Source organism: Canis aureus, chromosome 10 (assembly GCF_053574225.1).
Source record: "Canis aureus isolate CA01 chromosome 10, VMU_Caureus_v.1.0, whole genome shotgun sequence".
In the NCBI taxonomy this organism is placed as follows: Eukaryota; Metazoa; Chordata; class Mammalia; order Carnivora; family Canidae; genus Canis; species Canis aureus.
The window spans coordinates 67719521-67739201 of record NC_135620.1 but is presented as its reverse complement, the minus strand read 5'-3'; the positions used below and the strand labels follow the sequence as shown (position 1 = coordinate 67739201).

The window sequence follows — 19681 nt, the reverse complement described above, 5'->3', positions numbered from 1 at the left end:
ATGGGAAGGGGATCCCTGGGTGGCGCAGCGGTTTGGCGCCTGCCTCTGGCCCAGGGCGTGATCCTGGAGACCTGGGATCAAATCCCACATCCGGCTCCTGGTGCATGGAGCCTGCTTCTCCCTCTGCCTGTGTCTCTGCCTCTCTCTCTCTCTCTGTAACTATCATAAATAAATAAATAAATTTAAAAAAAAGAAGATGAGAAAAAATACTGAGTTAGAAAATGTGGCCAGCAGAAGAAGGTGAGAGGCATAGAGTTGGGGGGAGGAAGGAACTTGAGGAAAGTGTTCAGTGCAAAGGTGGTTGTTTTTTTTAAGGATTTTATTTATTCATGAGACACACACACACACACACACACACAGAGGCACAGGCACAGCCAGAGGGAGAAGCAGGCTCCATGCAGGGAGCCAGATGTAGAACTCGATCCCAGGGTCCTGGGATCATGCCGTGAGCCAAAGGCAGATGCTCCAGGAGCAAAAGTTTCAAGAAACTGTGAGAAGAACTATAGGTTTCAGGGGAGGAATAATGGCATATTTCTAGGTCTGAGAATGGAGAAGTGGGTAAAGGGACTTGAGGTCAGATAATACATCTGTCCCATGGTGGCCCACTATGATGCTAAGTGGGAAACAGAAGAGTCTCAAGAGGGCCTACCTCCCAGACATGGTGGAAGGGAACTCCATTCATTGATCTGATCTTCTAGGCGACTTAGTGTCACATACTTGCCATGTCAGTAAATTCTCACAGCAACTACTTGAGGTCACATGACTAGTCAATGTTAGAAATAGCCATCTTGTATCATCCCATTTAACATAGTTATCTTGCCTTTGTGAAACCTGTGGACTATTTCCATTGGAGATGGCAGCAAATTTATATAAGCAAAGATTTGGTAGATGAGCAAGTAAACATCAGTTCAGTAAGGGACTAAGTATGGTGGACAAAGCAAGATGGAGAATGTAAATTTGGCATAATGGGAGCAATTATTGATAAGCTTGGATTCGTGCACTGTAAATGCCAACTTGGAAACAGTCTAAAATTTTTTGATGATTCAAATGATCTCCCCATGTATTAAAATAATTTTTAATATAAAATTTATGCTTCTTCCCTTCCCCCCCCGCCCCCGCCTTCAACACGAGCATATTCCCTATTGTATCTAGATTCTTATGAATCTAGGTTTAAGGTGTTTTTTAGAACTCTTACGGAAACCATATAGTTCAGTGAAGATTTCCCACAATTTCCCACCACACCCCAAGGACTTCCTGTTGGTCACATATGGTGGCCTCAGTGAGCTCAGTCTCTTTCCTCCGTTTCAGCCATGAACAGGTGAAGGGCATATACCAATTGTAAAATCCATCGAGGTACTTGGCCTACCTTGGAGTCAACTCCTACCCTCCTACCTCAACAAATTTAGCCTAATGAGAGAGATGTGGGCCAAGGCATTCAGGTTCTCTGCCTCCATATGCTCTAGGAAGGTGGGGGTTGGGATCTTTGACCCCTAAGGCTTTTTTTTTTAACTGGTTCCTTCTCTAAATAACTTATGGTCTGACAAAGTGACCTCAGCATTGGCCGGAGGCCAGCAGAATATCCCCCTAAGAGCAGGATTCAGGCCCCCATGCCATCACCCTCTGAAAAGAAGTCCCTTGGAATAGGCATTTTTCATCTTATCTCACAAAATTCTTACCTACAAACATCAAGTTTGCCTCTACTTTCCTCCAGGCCATGAATAATATGCAATCAGCTTGCTTTTCAAAGCTATCCTACCCCTACAACCAAGTTTGTATCTTCCATTTCTGTAGCATCTGCCCTTTGCCTGGGTCAGTTTCCAGAACCACTCTCTCATTAAATTAGCTCTTTTCTTTTTTAACTTATCTATATCTCTTCATAAATGCTTAAACTGATAGGTAACTAAGTGTTCTCTTCAAGGAAAGATTTCCCTCTGAGATGGGTTCCACAGCCGCACCATTTATTTCTGGATGGACACCTTTCTCAGTAACTGCTGTCTACCAGCCATCCCTAAATAGAGTTTTCCTGTGACTGATAGTCTGGCATTCCCTGAAGTTCTTGCTTCTTCCTTTGTCGCTGGACAAAGGCATTAATGATCACAACGTCCCACCCTCTATCAGGGTGTTAGTGCAAGGACACATGTGGGATAGAGAGTGCCGTAGTTCCCTTCCAGTAGGATGCTATTGGTCACATTCCCGGAAACCATTTCCCTTGATCCCCAACTCATCCAAAGCTGGGAAATATCCAGAGAATCAGCTGCCCCACCAAAGTCTTCTACCAGTAGGATTTCGATGTGTCCTGATTTTCTGCTTTGGAGCCAGATTTCCCTACCATCTGCCTCTGAGAGAACAGAGTTGGGGATGAGAAAGATGGGATCTGATCCCCTGCAGCCAAGGAGCTTTGTGGAAGCATGTTGAGGATCTGTTTAGGACTAGGTTCATTCTCATGTGTAATGTAGCATTTTCCCCCACCAGGAAACAGGAGGCCTAACACTAAAAACAGTGTTTGGCTTTTATAAGTCACTCTAAAAATTTAATGAGACCCTAGTATTGAGATTCTGCTCATAGTACTGAGGTGGTTTCTTTTAGTCAATGACTAGTCCCTGCGGTCCCTGGGAGCTAGAAGAGGAAGTGAGTAAGAGAAAAAGCTGATGAGGAGAAAGAATGACAGGTCCCAGATTTCCTTTGTTTTCCTTTCCTTTCCTTTCTTTGGCTCAGGGTGGGAAATAATAATCTTAGGAGTCTACCCATGTTACTACCTTTGGGCCACAGATACAGAATCCTTAGCAGTAATTAAAAGTAACCAAAAGGAGACATCTTTTGGAAACTTCCAATTTGTCAGAAGTACAGACTTGTAGGCTTTCTTGTCCATCCTACCTGAAGTATTCCTTTCCTGCCTTCTCTTGCACCTGCCAATTCTTTTAACCCACATTCTAATAAGTGGTACATTTCAAAGTCAATTTGTTAAAGCACAAACCCCAAAATAGCACAGCAGCATAACTCAGGTCAAATTTGAGAAAGTTACCTTTCTCACACATTCTATGGGTTTGGAAAAATATAGAAGTTCAAAAATTGTGGGGAACTACATGTCTTGGTGTGAGAATAAATTTAAACAGGGAGAAAAGATCATGACCTCCAGGATTTCCTACCTAAGGAGAGGGAAGGCGTCTGGTCCTTCATCTCCCCTTCCCATGCCAAGTGTTTGGCTAAAATTCTATCTTGCCGAAAGACTGCTGAGGGAAGGGTATCTCATACTTCTGGAGCTTGATTCCTAACTAAAACATTGTCAGCTCAGAATTCAGCAATTTTTTTATTTTTTGTGGGTGGGGGTGGAGTGAGGTGGGGGAGACATTCCTTTGTTTTTGGAAGACCACCACAAATACCTTATTTTGAGTTGGAAAGGAGAGAGAACATGTGGTTGCCAGGAACTAAAGTCCTCTGCTATTCCTATAAAAGGTTGACTTCATTGTGGGCAGAGTTTAATCTTTGCAGATTTTATTTCCTTTAGGAAAATACTGCTTTTCTAAATATGACTTGGACTGCACTGTTATTGAAAGCTATTTGTTATTCTCATGAAGTGTGTGTGTATGTGTGTGTTTTCACAGTTATCCACAGGCTATATCTACATAATGTAATATGACATATATTATATATTATTTTATACCTGATATATATTATATATAGTATATATTATATATATAAAATATATAGTATACTCTTTGTACCTTGTATAAAATATACATATTGAATATACTGTATATTTTCACTTGAAAACAATTTGTTTAATGCAATTCAATTGTCACTAAGTCAGCGAGGGGTCAGGGAATTACTATGCTTATTTTAACTTTTTCTGAAAAAGCCTTTAATGAAGGCTGAGATTTCAAGAGCTCTTAGCACACAGAAAAGGGTCAGAAGTTGACAAATGGTACTGGAGAGTGGAGCATAACCTGATAGACATCAAAGATGGGAATGTGGGGACATTGGAATAAGAGGGTAGCAAGAAGTTTAGCCTGAAAGAAATGAAGATATCATAAGGAAGTAGCCTGATGGAATTAAAAAGGGGGAACAAAGCAGATAGTGTTGGACCCTGTGTGCAGTGAGCTATGTGAGTTGCATAAATGAATAGGCCTAAAGCTTGGAATTTATAATAGGATCTGTATTTTAAAGCTAGAAGGGACTTTGAAAGGGAACAGAGCACTAATGATGCGCCAAGCGTAATGCTTTCATATGTGTATTTTCAGGGATGGCGATAGCTCGGAAGCTAGTTAGTCGTAGATTCAAATCTGGACTCTGCCACTTTTTTGCTTTGTGATCCTGGGCAAATTGATTAACTCACTCTTTTTCTTTTCTTTTCTTTTCTTTTCTTTTCTTTTCTTTTCTTTTCTTTTCTTTTCTTTTCTTTTTTCTTTTCTTTTCTTTTCTTCTTTTCTTTCTTTCTTTTCTTTCTTTTCTTTTCTTTCTAAAAGATTTTATTTATTTATTCCTGAGAGACACACAGAGAAAGACAGAGACACAGGCGAAGGGAGAAGCAGGCTCCCTGCAGGGACCCCGATGGGGGACTCAAGTGACTTGATCCCAGGACCCCAGGATCACGACCTGAGCTGGAGGCAGACGCTCAATCACTGAACCACCCAGGTGCCCCTTAATTAACTTTCCTGAGCTCCGATTTCCTCATGTAAAACACAGGGAGAGAAAGTCTTCCTTTGGAAGGGTTTTGTGTGAATACAAATTAAAAAGTTCAGTGAAGTGCATGGAATATTGTGGCTCCCCCGTGACTATTTTCTGCTATCCCTTTGACAGTGGGGCACACAGAGACTTAGAGATTAGGTGTCAACTTTGATAATGAGAGTTGGCCAAAATCAGGTTCCCTTTTCCCTGGTCTGATTTTTCCCGTTACACTTGGTCACCACTCAAATTTGAATGACCTCTACTAGGCAACCTGGATGCATGTGGTGATGCCAGGTCACTATGCTGTTTCTAGGAAGGCAGCTACTCCTTTCTGTTTCCTAGAAAAGCATAAAAAGCAGCACTGTTGTGGAGACAGCAAGGCAGATGGCCAATCAACTGTCCCCGAAGGTACATACTTGAATCCTGTGGTTGGGTTAGAAAGGAACTGTGAGGTACTGTAGAGTAGTGATGGCAGGCACTCAGCAGGTCTGAGCAGAACAGTGCAAGCATTTAGTAAGGAAAAGCTTTTGGGTTATTGTGGACAGAAGATGAAAGCTATTTTTCAACTTTGAGATAATATTTCCTCTGTCACTTCCTGGCACAATTATCTGGACATTAACAAGACGCATGACTGAACTTTGAACTCACTGATTGGGGTTTGCAGGGAGCAGAAGTTCCAAAAACCCTGTGAGGTCCTTGTCCGCTCCTACCTAAGCACTCTGAGCCTCCCCAGTTGTCTTAGTCACTCTGGAGAGATTTAATAGGGCACAAGTCCAAGCTCCTTCTCTTTCCCCATTTGTTTTCTATGGCAAAATCTACAAGGATGACCGTGTCTGTATATCGTACAGGCTAAGAGCCATGTGACTTGTGGTTTTCCAAACTTAACTGGTAGCTCTTTCCAATGTGTAATACCCACCCTGCTCCTAGGAACACACCCTGGGAGCAGATATGTAGATTTGTTGATGTGTGGACATGAGACATCGAACCCTCTGTTGGGGGCTGTGGTCTCGGTGGGCAGACGGGAAACAGGCCCGCGGAGTGGCCTGTTCTCAGACGGTAACTGGAAGGATTGATGTCATGTCACAGTCTATATTTCACAATAAAGGCACTAAGCCTACCTCTCTATCCTCTCAGAACTGAACCATGTGCAAAAGCCAAAAAAAAAAAGGAAACCTAAAAGCAGAACATGAAGAATATGTTCCATGATAAGCTTAGGAGGGAGGTGAAAAGTTTAAGTGAATGAAAAACAGAATCATTGTCAATGGTTGGATATTGTGATTCGACATACAAATGCACCCAGCTATTAAGCAACTGGCAGCTGTCTTTTGGGGGCAAAAGAAAATGCTACAGGATATAAGATAGTTGCTTAGCTCTCCACCCCCTACCCGCTACCCCCAACCCCAGCATGATAAAATGCAGGCTTTTACCAACTCTTGTGTGCTGTGGAGGAAGAAGTTTAACGGCAATGAAAGAGCAGACCCCTGCCACAGGGACATGAAGCTGGTATAATCAGAGAAGGGAAAAGACCCTATTATTTAGGATAAACAAGAAGGGGAAAGCCATTTCATTCGTTCCCAATGATCCACAGAAAACAGGCCACAGCTCTTAAAACCTAGTGGCTAATTTTTATTTGTGAATAGATCTGACTTTTTTTTTTTTTTTTTAATGGGTTTTCCATCTGTGTTGGTGGAATTCCAGTCAAGAAACTCCGATCCTGGCTCCTTTGATCTTGTGCTCACCTTTCAAAGCTATAAAAAAAAAAAAAAGGTCTTCTTTTTCCTTTATGTAAAAGTACTTCCAGCCAATATTTAATGTGAAAGAGATGTTTATCGGACTGGGGATGGGCATATTGAAGCTATTCGGGGGCTGGGGCTTGGTCCTCTCTTTCCATCACTTCATTTTCTTATGAAGTGATCCTTGTCTTTATCCCCACCAGCCTGGATCCCTTGACTGATGGTTCCTGCTGGGAATCTGTACAGCCGAGCGAGGTATAGGCACCAATGCATCAAGTTATTATAAAAATAAGTGAGAACAAGAAGAATTAAAGGGAGATTGCTGTGTAAGGGAGAAGTGTGTATTAATTCAATGGCAAAATCTGTGACTGACAGCAGGCTGTGATTATTTCAGAGAGCTGACAATTCGAGGACTGTCCCCACCAGATCTTGATGTGGAGTCCAGACTCAGAGGCGGTATTTGGAAGATAATACTCAGTGGGCGCTGCTGTTACATCCCCCCTTCCTATCTCGAGGAAAGGTATCTGTAAGTTATTTAAATTCAGCAAATCAAATAGGTCTCTTTGTGGACTTTTGCAAATAAAACAGAATTTGTTATTTTAAAAACCAACCCGTGACGATAAAATGGATCTTTTTTTCAAGTGAAAGAGCTTTTCTCATTCCCGGACACAAAGCCTAGTCATCTGAGACAATTCTACTAACCAGCTAACTTACATATAATTAGCATTTCTTATGTGAGGTAAACATGGGTATAGCATTCCTGCTACGCCTGACATTTAAAGCAAAACACTCAGGGAGGCAGAAATGCCTCCACTTTAAGGAAAATGGATTTGTGATCGACCTTAGCAAAATAAGATGAATATTTGCACAGCAAAAAAGAAGTCATTATTTGATTCAAAAAATTCCTGTAAATTTCCTTTAAATTGCATACAAGGAAAAAAATTAAAAAAAAAATGAATTACATACAAGGAATAGGTATAGTTTAAATACATGTTTCTTAGCCATAATTTAATTAATAGGCAACTCTTCAGGAACCTTGACTGCAATAAAAACCAGTACATTTCTAAGCAGTATTCTCTTAGCTTTTTGTTTTTAATAAAACAACCACCACAGACTGCCTGCATTACTCACTTCTGCAGGCAACAGGTCTTGAAGAGATTTTTTTTTCCTGTTCTACTAACACAGAACTCTAAAAGCATATGGAAGAAAGAAGCCTTTTTATATAAGGCCCATAGGATGGAAACTTTCTTGAAAAGCAATTAGTGAAATTGTGGTAAAGGATAAAGGAGGGCAGGACAATGTTGGCTTTTAAATATCTATTTATCACACATTCCATAGGATGGAAAAGAAACGCTGGAGCAATAGGTCAGCTGTTTAAATGTCTCTCCCCAAATCAAAGAGGGAGGGGACTTTATGGATCCCAGCTGTGCTTACTTTTGGGTTTCCTGGCTTTTTACCATTCTGTAGTTTGTAGTCTACGTGTCCAAAGCTCAAGGGAGATTTCAGCCCAGCAGCTCTTGCCCAGCATGGTTTTCCTCTCTCTCCCTCCCCTCCCCTCTTGTCTCCTCCCCTCCCATCCCCTTCCCTGTTTTTGGTAAAGAATAACGGATACTTGTATTGCTCAGCATAGTGCCATGATACACTTAAATGCCAGAGCAAAGCTGGGCAGTATGGGGGGGGGGGGGGAGAGAAAGAGAGAGAGAGAAAGAATGAGAAAGAAGGGATGAAGAAAGAATAAAAGGGAAGGAGGAAGACTAAAAACCAGAAAGTGAGTGGACTGTATTATATTCAGTTCCAGAGAAAGAAAAAAGGAAGGGAGAAAGGAAGGAAGGAGCCAAAAAATGAAGAATTGAGAGGACCTAAGGCTTTATCTGTTTTTTTTTTTGACTTCCTAAGGTTTAGCATTCATCATCATCACCTAGAAAGCTTGTAAAATAAAGAATCCCAACACTTGCTGACCGTTTCTGACTTGGCAGAGGCCCAGGAATCTGCATTTTAACAAGACACAACTTAATAGCCATAATGTGGAATAATAGCAAAAATGGTGAAAGGCAGATCCTCTCAGGTATCTGGGACTGCAGATGTTGCTGGAAGATGGGCTATGTGGACATGAAAAAGCCACAGAAGCAGGAGGAAGAAGGGACGTTTCAGAAGGAATGGGGGAACGTGGCAGGGAAGCAAATAATGAGTCAAACAAAAGTGAAACTAATGAGATATGAGGGAAGGGGGTTCCAAAGGTGCGGTGAGTAGTTACAGAGATTCTTTTTAGCTTATAACATCCAGATTTGCCTCTTGAGATGAAACGCAAGACAGGAAAAGGAGAATAAATAGAAGAGGACCAAGTTGCATCAACTAAATTAGCCAAAACTTGTAACTAAGTTCCTTGATTGCTTGGTCAGTCATATGTCCCAACATTTCTCTTTGAGATATTTATTGCCCAATAAGGAAATCATAAGAAACTACTGTCAGGAATAAATGACTGATTGAATTTGTGGCCCTTTATTCCCAGAAGTTCTGCTTTGGTGCCTGCCTTTTGTGAGAGAGGAAGATGGAATTTTAAAGTAACTGCAAGGAAGTCCGATCTAGAAGAGATAGGATTTGAAACCACAGATAGATGGCAGCCTGCTATCCCTTGCTTCAGAAAAGACCACTTCAAAACCTCAAAGTTCAAGTGCCCAGTTTAAGAGTTGAGAGTTCAAAATGGTTTGGTTTGCTACTGATGATTACAAAATTTCATATAAGCGAGTTGGAGGCCATTATGGTGTTGGATGGAAGCCCAAAGTTGGGTTTGTGTAGCACTTCGTGTAAGTTTGAGAAAGGCAACCATTCATCTGAAGAATAAAAGGGGCTGGAGATTATTGGTGGTAGGGTGGGGGTGGCTAAAGCCATCCCAGTCTCTTTTTTGGTGTGCCAGTAATAAGCTGCCATTCCCTGAAGCAGATTCACATAAGGCCTCACAAAAATATGTATAAAACCACAAAGAGAATGAAAACATAAGTCTGAAAGAGGCTGATAAACTATTGCCTACATTCTGGAGGGGACTCAGTTGACTACAAAGACCTTGAAATAACCTGTGGATACCCTACCCTGAAATGAAGCAAAGTGCCACGTCTCTGCCACTGTAGATTCTTTGTCTCAAGAGCAGACATTCACTGTTGAATCCACTCAGTGTCCTTGGGTCATCCACATGAAGATGTGAGAAGCCATCTTTCTAGACACTTCCCTGTACCAGTGCTGCACGATAGCTCTAACCCTATTGAACATTGAGCTAAGTATCGAGGGGGCCTCCCTACATCCGGGGAAGCAGTCCACTAGCTCCAGGATCCTCAGTGTCCACAATATCTTTCCTGACCTCTACACTAGAAGGACGAGAGTGAGATCCCCGTCACCTAATTTCATCGTACCTATTCTTTTTCTCCAAACTCCACTGCAAAAGGAAAGGATGGACTTTCGCTCCTTCCTCTGTGGCAGGGTCTTTGCTTCCTGAGTTCTTCCTTTGTTATACTTGTAGCAGAACTCTGATCAAGTCAGCAATTAAGTGAGCACTCAAAGAATGTGGAAAATCCTTTTCTCTCTGAACAAAGCCATTTGACAGTCAGAAGCTGAACATTTAGTTTTGTTTCTCTTGCATTCCTGCTGTTGACAGTGCTAATTACCCCTGACCGTCATCCAGATTAGATGGATGTTCAAAAAAGGAAAACCACATTAAAATATTTGTCATATTTCACCAATATATACCCAGTTTATCATTTTTTAAGTGTTGCTTGTTTTTATTTGTGGGCCTTTTAAATTGGTATGTAACCCCCTTCTTGAATAAGGGGAGCAAAGTGCCATCTCAGGACCATTGGACTGGTCTTCCCTTCTACTTGGAAGAAGGTGCACTTCTGCCCCTTGCCCACCCCCTTGTCTGCTTTCCTCGAGTCTCTGTTCAAATGCCACCTTTACAAAAGATCTTTCCTGACTCTTCTATCTCAGCTAGGTGCTCCTGTAACAACTCTGCATTGACTTTTCTCTCATCTTCTTTAGAGCTCTTATTGCTACCTGATGTGTAGTTTATTTATTGGCTAATTTTTCTGTCTCCTCCCACTGGAACATCAGCTCCTTGAGGGAGAGCTATGTTTTGTTCCCTATTGCATCCCCCAAGGCCTCGCTTGGGACTCTTCCACATTTATTAAGATGCATTTTTTTTTTTCTGCTTTGACCTCATTTGGGGATGAGTTATGAATGAAATTATAAATCATTTTTAAACTCCTAAAAGTAACTTTAGGTAGTTATTTTAAAACTTACACTATTGCCATCTGTCTCATAATAGTTGCTTTTAGAATATTTTCATCTAAAAAAAGGAATATTTTCATCTATATTTATAAGCCCAATTGATTTGTTCTTTCTTTTACTGTATTAAAATCTCCCTGTGCTGCTAAAAATTTTTGCTTTAGTTAATGCAAAATTGTTTGAACACAAAGTCTCATTGCTACATCTTGTTATAAATTATACCATCTATTCATATGAATTGTCCATCTTAATCTCACTTAATTTTTTCCTTGAATATTACTTGAGTTTTTAACTATCATTTGCATAGTGTCCTCTCATTTTGCTTATTTCCAAACTTCTATTTTCTTTTTGTTTTGGTCTGCTTATTTTAAACAGCAGATGATTATTATTTTATTCAAACACTCAACCTTAAAAAAAGACTTCTAAATTTTTTTCATCAATAACTATACCTATACATGCTTTCTGATAATTTAGAAGCACTTCTCAGACATTTTATTTTATATTTAAGTACTTCAATGTATTTTTCTAAAAGAAATAACCCTTTATAACACCACAATACTTTTATCACACCTAAAAATTTAAAATAGTTCCTTAATATCTCAATATCTAGTCCCAGTACAAATTTCCCAAATGTATAATTTTTTAAAGCAGAATTTATTTGTTTGAATCAGAATCTAATTATGGTTTGTACATTGCAAAGGGTCAATATGTCTCTTAAGTTCTGTTGAGTCTAAAGATCTACCTCTGCCCCTGTGTTTTTTTTCTTACTAATTTATCTTTTTTTTTTAAAAAAAGGTTTAATTTAGTTATTTGAAAGAGAGAGAATGAGAGAGAGAGGAAGAGGGGCAGATGGAAAGGGAGAAGCAGGCTCCCTGCAAAGCAGAGAGTCCAACTTGGGACTTGATCTCAGGACCCCAGGATCATGGCCTGAGCCAAAGGCAGATACTTAACTGATGGAGCCACCCAGGCGCCCTTACTATTGTATCTTTTAATCCATTCCCCCAACTTAAGCTTCTCCAAGTTGTCAGAGAGAGCCTTTGGACTTGACAATGAATGGTATTCTTCACTGATAGCCTCCTACTTACTTGACATTTCTCAGGTTCCATTTAATATACTGGACTGAATCAGGTGCAACAGGTTATCTGTCCCTGCTGCTTCTATTATGTTCACTGCTTAATAGCGGTTTCACCAGATAGTACATATCATCAGTGAGAATCACATATAGTCATTTATGTCAACTCTCTGAAAATCCTCACCCTTCTACTTTCACCTATTATGTCCTGGGGTTGGGGAAAAGGGTGCTGTTAATGGCTAGGGGCCATTGTGACATCTTTTATTATATCAGTAAGTCTGTCCCCACTTGTTAGTGTCTCTCTTTAGAAAGTGTGCACATGGAATTTCTTTATTTTCAGCTGCCAACCTGAATTACCATTTTAAAAAAAGATTTATTTAGTTATTTGAGAGAGAGAGAGAGAGAGAATGAGAACGCCCCAGTGGGGGGAGGGACAGGGTGAGAAGGAAAGAGAGAACCTCAAGCAGACTCCCCACTGAGCAGGGAGGCCGACATGAAGCTCAATCTCAGGACTCCGGGATCATGACCTGAGCTGAAGGTAGACACCCAACTGACTGAGCCACCCAGCACCCCCCATACTTGCTACTTTCTAATGCAATTGAACAGTAGTCTGTTTTCATTTCATCTGTGCATTCTCCTTTACATCTCATTGAAGATATCAATTAGAACTTTTTTTTTTTTAAGTTCTGTTTAGTTTTCACCATTACTATTGTTACCCGAGGCCATTTTCTCTGATTTTTCAAAAGAAAAATCTTTTTGCCACTCTTCTTTTGGGGGGCAGTTTCTTTTCTTTTATTTAGTTATTTTTCACTCTCCATTTATTATGAAGAGGGTTAGACTGATGAGCAATAGCCACATGGGTTTTGTTAATGATCTTGTTGGATCGTGTTTACTGTCCTTAGGTAGTTCTTTGCCCTCCACTTCCCTCCTTGGGTAGGGCAGGTAAATGTAGGGATCCTGGATGAACGGAATTGGCTGGCCTGGGCTAGAAAAGTTTCATCTTTTCAAGATAGAAGCAGACCTGAAGAATGCCCTCAGAACTGCCCTTTTAGTGAATTCTTGGGTGCCCAAACCCCACCCAGTTTACTTTATTACTTGCCCCAAGCGAAGTTCAGGTAAAACGAGGTACACAGGGTACTCCAGGTATGCTTTCAACATTCTGTGGTTTGCTCTCTGGTGACTGACTGATCCTCAGTTTGCCTATTCACCTAATCTTTGTTCATGGGATCCCAGGGACATTGACATCTGGTTAAAAATATAGTTGCTGGGATGCCTGGGTGGCTCCCTTCGGCCCAGGGCGTGATCCTGGAGTCCCGGAATCGAGTCCCACATCGGGCTTCCTGCATGGAGCCTGCTTCTCTCTCTGCCTGTGTCTCTGCCTCTCTCTCTCTCTGTGTGTGTGTGTATGTGTGTGTCTCTCATGAATAAATAAAAATCTTTTTAAGAAATGTAGTTGCTGCTGGGTAGCAGGAAGGAGTTACCATGGTGACTAAGCATGAGTGAGGTTTTACGGATATACAGAGCTATCCCCCTACCCCTACTCCCATGTAGTTTTGTGGTGGAAACTTTATTTAGCAGAGTTTAAAAAATTAATTCCAGGGGATCCCTGGGTGGCTCAGCAGTTTGGCGCCTGCCTTTGGCTCAGGGCGGGATCCTGGAGTCCCGGGATCGAGTCCCCCGTCAGGCTCCCGGAATGGAGCCTGCTTCTCCCTCTGCCTGTTTCTCTGCCTCTCTGTCTCTCTCTCTCTCTCTCTATCATAAATAAATAAATAAATAAATAAATAAATAAATAAATAAATAAATCTTTAAAAAAATTAATTCTGGTATAGTTAACATACAGCATTGTATTAGTTTCAGGTATATGATATAGCAATTCACCACTTCCATGTATTGCCCAGTGCTCATCAAGATAGTGTCTTCTTAATCCCCTTCACCTATTTCACCCATCCCCCCCACCGACCTCCCCTCTGGTGCCCATCAGTTTGTTCTCTATAGTCCAGAGTCTGTTTTTTGATTTGTCTCTCTTTCTTTTCCTTTATTTGCTTTATTTCTTAAATTCCACATATGAGTGAAATCGTATGATATTCATCTTTCTCTGACTGACTTGCTTAGCATTATACTTTCTAGTTCCATTCATGTTATTGTAAATGACAAGATCTCATTCTTTGTTATGGCTGAGTAATAGTCCATTATATATACCTATGTATCTTTATCTATATCTATATCTATCTTTTTTTTTTAAAGATTTTATTTATTCATGAGAGGGAGTAAGAGAGAGAGAGAGGGAGAGAGAGAGAGAGAGAGAGAGAGAAAGGAAGAGACATAGGCAGAGGGAGAAGCAGGCTTCATGCAGGAAGCCCGATGTGGGACTCGATCCTAGAACTCTGGCATCTCGCCCTGAGCCAAAGGCAGATGCCCAACTGCTGAGCCACCCAGGCGTCCCTATATCTATATCTACCATATCTCTATCCATGCATCTATCAGGGGATGCTTAGGCTGCTTCCAAATTTGGTTTTGTAAATAATGCTGCAATAAACATAGGGGTGTATATATCCCTTCAAATTAGTGTTTTTGTAATCTTGGAGTGGATATCTTAGTGCAATTACTGTATCATAGGGTAGTTCTAATTGTAAGTTTGGGGGGAACTTCTATACTTTCTTCTACGGTGGCCGCACCAGTTTGCATTCCCACCAACAGTGCAGGAGGGTCCCTTTTTCTCTACATCTTCACCAACAGTTAGTGTTTCTTGAGGTTTTGATTTTAGCTATTCTGACGGGTGTGAGGTGACATCTCATTCTGGGTTTGATTTGTGTGTCCCTGATGATGAGTGATGTTGAGCACCTTTTCACATGTCTCCTGCCCACCTGTATGTTTTCTTTGGAGAAAGGTCTGTTCGTGTCTGCTGCCCATTTTTAATTGGATTATATTTTGTGTGTGTGTGTTGAATTGTATTGGTTGTTTATATATTTTAGATACTAACCCTTTATTAGATATGTCATTTGCAAATATCTTCTCCCACCCAGTAAGTTGTCTTTTCATGTAGCAAAATTTTTTTTTTTGTAGCAAAATTTTTGACTCCACTCTACTTTAGAAGCCTGCTACACAGAATTATCCATTTTATTTATTTGAGCTGTCCTCACCACATGAAATCTGGAAATACACTCCAGAATTGGCCACTCTGTATGAAGGGCTCAAGTTTAGTGGACTTTATATTCATTACTGTAGTATAATGGTTAATCACAGTGCTTACCACTTCCATAGCCCTATCTAAGAAAAACTGTTCTGTCCTATATTATGCCCCACAAATGAAGGGGGAAAGCCAGGTGTATTTTACAGGTTAGGAGACTCCCCTTTATCTCACTACATTTTAGTTGTCAGGAAGGACAGAGGTTATCTAACCCAAAGGTAGCCAGTCCTATAAGGAGGCCTGAAACAAAAAATTTGTCCAAATAGGGATTAGCTGGGCCAATCGGATTCTCACTCTCAATAATTCAAGTGAAATAGGGTGAGAATCAGGCAGTGGCAGGAAGAACAGAAGAAATGATGATGTTCAGGGAACATCATCAACTTAAAGTTACAAAGAAGCAGAAAACATTTTACTTAAATAAAAGACTTATCATCAAGGGTGATGAATTTAGTTGATTGTAGGAAAAGCAAGAAGACACAGCAGGAGCAGACATTGTGACAACAACTCAGTCACATTAAAGGTGTGCTTTAGAGTATCTACCAACCTGCTGCTCCCAGAGATCCAGCTCCGTCTTCACGAGATCTCTCACAGCTGCAGACTGCACCTGGACTGAGGTGTGGTTATGACAATCGTAGCCTCTGACTTTTGGGGGAAAATGATTGGGTTCTTAATCATCAAACCACACACACTTCCAAAGGTGAGAAAATAGAAAAGTGTCAGATATTTTATGGGAAAAAATTTCTCAACTTTCATTTTCCCCCCTCTTCTTGATGCACTTAAAATGCATGGGAAAGGGGTGCCTGGGTGGCTCAGTTGGTTAAGCATCTACCTTCCACTCAAGTCATTACATCCAGCTCCTTGCTTAGCTGGGAGCCTGCTTCTCCCTCTCCCTCTGCTTGCTGCTCTGCCAGCTTGTACACAGACACACAATACTCTCTAATAAATAAATAAATAAATAAATAAATAAATAAATAAATAAATAAATAAATAAATAAATATTAAAGATTATAGGGAGAGATATGGTGTCCTGTTCCGAAATATTTGGGAGAATTGTTAGCAGAGTGAGTGCCATCCTCCTGATGAACCCAAATGACACTGACTTACCCCTGATAACATCTAAGCAGTCAAGTCTGAGAAATGAACCAAAATGAAGTTCTCATACTTGATGGGCTTCCTTCTTCATATTTAAGCAGAGATATTTTCTCAATATTGTTTGATAAAAGTTTCAGCTTTGTTGTAAGAGGACAAAGCACTAAGGTGATGGCTGCATTAGTTGGTGAAGCTTGAAGATCAAAGATCCTGGCCAGATGGAGTGTGATTGAGGAAACATTATGGATTGGAAATGATCTGTTATGAAAGAGTGGAAGAGAAAACAGTAAGATTCAGAAAATAGAAATATTCGAGTAGAGGTTAAGCTGCTATATAAAAAAAAGAGAATCCAAAATATAGGAGCTTCAATAACAGAACTGTGTTTCCCTGTCACGTGACAGTCTAGTGCTGAGTGGCCCCGGTCGGTGGGGCAGCTCTCCTCTCTTCAGTTAGTGATTCAAAGACACTGTTTCTTTCATCCTGTTGGTTCTCTGGTCCCTAGGGTGTTGTCCTTGCTGATTGTTTGAAATCGAATCAAGCTAGAAGATGGAGAGCAAGCAATGTCCTTTAAAGCAAATGATGTAGAAATTGCACACATCTCTCCCACGCACACTCTTCCACCTCCGTTAGTGTGAACCAATCACATGATTGTAACTGACCTCAAAGTTGGCTTGGAAGCAGAGACTCTAGCTGAACATCCCTGTACCCAGCTAAAATGCCACTCCTGGGAATAAGAAAAGTTGAGGGTTTCTGGTGACCACTGGTCGCCTGCCACACCAGGCTAATCCCTATATAGGGAACACATTTTGTGGAAAGTAGAGAAACTCAGGTCAGTGCCTTTCCCTAAGGCACAAAGCACCTTTGTGCGTTACTGGCTAAAAGGTAAGTCTCTGAAATCTGTCACAATAACATAAATGAAACTTTTTAGTTACTACCTTTTGAAATTGTTTTCTTTTCAACTTTATCCCCAAGGATTCCGTGTGAAAGTACAGAACATTTTCTTTGCCTTTCTAGGAAGGGCAATCTAGACCCTCTCTTTTAATGCCCTGAAAGATTAGCTCTGCTCAGGGATATCCTTAAATCCCAACCTTTTTGTTTTTCTCCAGAGCCTTCTTCAAGGGCTCCATTGTTTCCCCGCACAAAGGAACACAAAGCAAACTCTCCAAAGGGGCCCGGGACCCTTAGTGCTTTCCTTCTGTCAGAACTCCTTGGGCAGCTCAAAAAGCTTAAATACAGATTAGACTTTTTTGGCTTATGTAAGTTAAAACATCGAGGGACAGACTGTAGGTACACCTTGATCCAAGGGTTCAAATGATGTCTGCAGGATATTATCTCACTCCCTCTCTGTCCCTGTATGCTACTTTTCTGAGTGTTGGCTTACCCTTTTGGCAAGTTCTCATTCGTGGTGGCCTCTGACATTTTAGGTATTCAGTCTCACAGCTCCAATTGTAGCAGGAAAGGAGAATATATTCCTTTCTCATCAGCTCAAGCAAAAGTACCCAAGATTGTACATCATTGGCTCTGAGAGGATCATTGGCTCATCTCTGAATTGATCAATGTGACTATGGAATTGAATTCTTTCAATGGCTGGGACCACATCAGAGGAAAAGGTTAAGTCAACACAAAACAGTAGAAATGTATATCAAGGTGTTGTTAGCAGAAGGGAGCATGGATGTAAAGGCAACAAAATGAGGACAGATGTCTACTACTGCATCCATTTTCCTATGGCATTGATGAATCAGAACTAGTCTTAGGATGATTTTTAAATACTTGCCTGTGAGCAAGGATATTTTCCTAAAGCCCTTTGAACTACTTGGTTTCCCTGTAGTGTACCTTGGTTTCCTCTTACAGTGCCATACTCCAAACGTTTGTCGTTGTCATGTCCATGTCCTTTCACCTCGAGGGGAGGCATATGCTTTCTCACCAGGACCTACTGATCATGACTTGTATCACAGTAATTGCCATTTTGCAATTGTAACTCCTTGTAGTTTTGGTTTTATAGTCCATTTGCATTTTCTGTAACTTCATGCTGCGCTTTATTTCTAATGCAAATGAATGGCTTAAAAAAATCATGACCTACCTTAAGGTAATGGGGAATATCAAGACTGAAGCATTCACAGCAAGAGTAATATGTAAGGGATTTCAGGGAAGAAAACCTCCTTTATTTCATAAACAGAATAATAGATCTCTCCAAATATAGTTTGACTGGTCCTGTTGATAGGTTGTTATACACCCTGGCATATTCTCTAAGGTTTGCAATAGATAAGACATATGCCACAATCATAGCAAGAGCCTGTTTACATTAGTGAAGACTAAATATGGAGCAAGGAATCTAGTTTTGTCACTGTTCTCTTGGAACAAGCTAGATTAGTTAGGACTTAAATGATGTGATGTGGGGTGAAGTGGTTCAGAGCACAGACTCAGACTTTTTCCCCTAGGTTGACATCTTACTTCTACCACTGCCTTTTTGACCTTAGGTAAGTTACTTGACTTCGCTTTTCCCTAATTTCTTCATCTATAATATGGAAATAATAATAATATTGACTTCACAGAGCTGATGTGGTGCTTATATGAGTTAATATGTATAAAATGTATAGGATAGTTAAAACTGCAAAAGTAATGTAAGAGCCATGGAAGTACACAGTAAGAGCTTTGTTTGCTATTATTATTTAATTTTTTAATGAATATTCACTTATAAATATTCAAGGAACAAAGTGAGGGAAGCATTATTCAGTAGCACGTTCCTTGAAGAGAACAACCAAAGCACAAAACCCACATTTTCGTTTTATGAATCCTGCCTAAATTATCCACATCTGAGTAAGAAAGTGGGAATGACATACTAATGGAAAAACAGGCTAATAAGCCTCCCCTAGTTTCATATTCAAGGGGTGGAATAATTTATGGGAAAGCTCTCAAGGCTTCTAAATGCTGCAATCAAATCACTATATGGAGAAAGCTACAAAATCAAATTCCAAACAATGAAAACATCAGTTTCTTAATGGAACAGTTCCAACCATCTGGCATTCATATGTTGTTTGCAGGGGCGGTTATTGTGCAGACATAATGACCCAGTCCCACTCCTAGGCAAGAAGCTTTCATGAAGGAAGTTTACCCTGGCCATTTGTGGCTGGTTAATATTACCAGAAGAGTTTTTTTTTTTTTAAACTGTTCCACTGTTAATGTTTCAAATTCAGACTTTTTTTGGAGAGAGAACACAAAAAGAAGGAGCCGCAAATATATTTGTAGAGCACAAGAGGGTGGGCAGATTTCAACATCTCAGAAATAAAGTTTTCTTCAAGGCAATTTTTAAAAAAGAGGTGCCCAGTTACATAAGCTAGATACAATCTAGATGATCAGTTATCGCTTCCAAATAGATTGAAATTAAATATTGGATAATTCTCTTACTGTACCTTAAAAACTCATTTTGAATAAAACTGGAAGTAGAAATTAATGACATTTCATTTTTAACTTGAGTGAACTGCCAATTTTGTTAGTGTATTATTTCCCCCTTTGCTTTGGAACTTGACCTACAGTTCAAGGTTCATTCATTTACTTAAACTTAATCCAACAAGTATTTACTAAGTGTTAGATACTGAGTTAGGCATACATGTGACAGAGTGTAAAAAGATGAGTTTTTAAGAAATGGGAATGGGGGGCACCTGG

The 19681-nt window shown here is 40.4% G+C and overlaps 1 long non-coding RNA gene across 3 annotated transcripts in view; it reads left to right on the top strand.

The window, feature by feature from the left end:
• LOC144321792 (uncharacterized) overlaps positions 1-10109 on the top strand; it is a 49636-nt gene extending 39527 nt beyond the window's left edge. For all 3 annotated transcript variants that reach the window (XR_013387306.1, XR_013387307.1, XR_013387305.1), the window contains 2 exons: positions 6793-6918; positions 8908-10109. This is a non-coding gene — a long non-coding RNA (uncharacterized LOC144321792). The remainder of the gene's footprint in view (positions 1-6792; positions 6919-8907) is intronic.
• The last annotated feature ends 9572 nt before the right edge of the window (positions 10110-19681 follow it).